The following is a 2,298-nucleotide window of genomic DNA, read 5'->3' on the forward strand; positions in this document are numbered from 1 at the left end:
CTCTCTCTGCGCTTCTGGCTGTTGTGGTTGATGGCGTGAAGTGAAAGAGCATGGGCACTCAACAATACCTATTAAACCCAAAGAGCACGCAGCATTAACGTCACACCATACACCTACGCGCGACCTCTGCACGCGCACAGGCGTGCACACACACACACAACACACACAACACACACACCTCACACACACACACACACAGCACATGCCACGCACACGCGCACGAGCGCACGTACCCACGTACACGCACACGAGGGTCACACACACACACGCACACCACACACACACACATGCACACACACACACAGCACCACACACACACTGGCACACACACACACACACACACAACACACACACCATGCACACACCCGTCACACAAAAACCCGACCCACACGACACACACACAGAAGCACACACACACACACCCGACGCAACACACACACACAACACACACAACGACGGCACAACACATGCACACACATAGCACAGCAACACACACGAACACACACACACACACACACACACGAACGACACCACAACGCAACACACACACACACCACGTGCGGCACACACACACACACACACCCACATGGACCACAGCACGACACACACATGCACAGCACCCACACACACACACACACACACACACACACACATGCACACACACAACACACACACAGCACATGCCACACAGCACACACACACACACACCACAAGGCACAGCACCACACAGGCCACACACACACACACACAACACAGCACACACACACACACACATGCGGCACACACACGAAACAACACCACAACAGTCACACGAGCACCACACACACACACACACACACACACACACACAACCCCGTCAATGTTTTGCAACAACCATAACAAAGATGTGCCGGGAATACACATACTTACAGAGAGCGAAGTGTGCGCGAATTAGAAGTGCGAATGGGGAAAAAGAAGGGATAGGGAGCGGAAAAGAGGGAGTGGAAAACAAACCACATCGGAAAGCTTATATACAAGCAGTATATACACGCACTCTAGTAAAACTCCTAGATGGCATGTAGGATGTTTGCTAGGGCGCGGTGGATTGGAGATGCCTCGGGAAGCAAAGTTAGATGCATGAGCAAGAAGGAGATGTTAAGAAAGATTCCTTCTGTTAGAAGGAGGAATGAGGATACCACAAACAACGGCGTGCGTCCTTGGGTTTTTCGGAGGGTTGATAAAGATTCCCTCTGCTAGTAGGAGAGAGGAGGCTACCACAGACAACTTTGGAAGGGTTAGGAAAGATTCCTTCCGCTAGCAGGAGATGGGGAGGATACCACAGACGACAAGGGAAGGGGAGAAGGTTGGTTGGGGTTTGTTAACCTCGGGAATGGTGGGTAGCGGGAAGGACGACATACATTCGCAGGCCTCCCCTCGATCCCGACGTGCGATCTCTGCGCATGCGCCGACTAGCGGTCGGTTTCTACTGGCGACGCCGTTCTGCTTCTCAATATTTACAGACGGGTCGACGGAAGGCGGCGAGCGAGGGCGAGGCCGTAATACGACCCGACTGACCCAAATATACACACACACACACACGCTACTACCACCACATATTCTACAATATACTATACACGTACACGCTACTACATACACCGGCTCTAGCACCCACATCCTATACTTCACTCATAGTACGGTGGCAGCTATAGGGTGGTCAAGACGCAGCAAGGGTCAAGCCGTGGACATTGGCTGTATACACGCAGCTGGTCCTTCTACACGGATAAGGGAGCAGGAAAGGGTTAAATCACAATCTCAAGGCTAGGTTTATGCGCCATGCATGGTGGGGTGCGTGGTCAAGGCGTAGCAAGGGTCGAGCTATGGACACGGGCTGTATATGTATACACACAGCTCGCCCAGTCACACGAAGGAGGGAAAGGGTTAAACCACAACTGTAACCCACAACTGCGAGGTTAGTTTAATTTATAAGCCATGCAGGGAGGGATGTGCTTGCGTGATCAAGACGCAGCAAGAAGTCATGGACATGGACTGTGTATATATGTGTACGCACAGCTGCTGGCCCTGTCACACACAGGAGGAAGCAGGCAAGGGTGAAACCATAACTATAGGAGGTTAGGTTAATTTATACACCATGCAGGGAAGGGGGTTAAGCACACAGCCATGCACACACGCGCGCACACGCACGCACGCACGCACGCACACACACACACAACCCGGCAATAATTTGCAACCATAACAAGGCTGTGCCGGGAATACATACAGACAAAGAGCGAAGTGTGCGCGATATATATATATATATCG

Source organism: Priapulus caudatus, unplaced genomic scaffold (genome assembly GCF_000485595.1).
Source record: "Priapulus caudatus unplaced genomic scaffold, Priapulus_caudatus-5.0.1 Scaffold1616, whole genome shotgun sequence".
Classification (NCBI taxonomy): domain Eukaryota; kingdom Metazoa; phylum Priapulida; class Priapulimorpha; order Priapulimorphida; family Priapulidae; genus Priapulus; species Priapulus caudatus.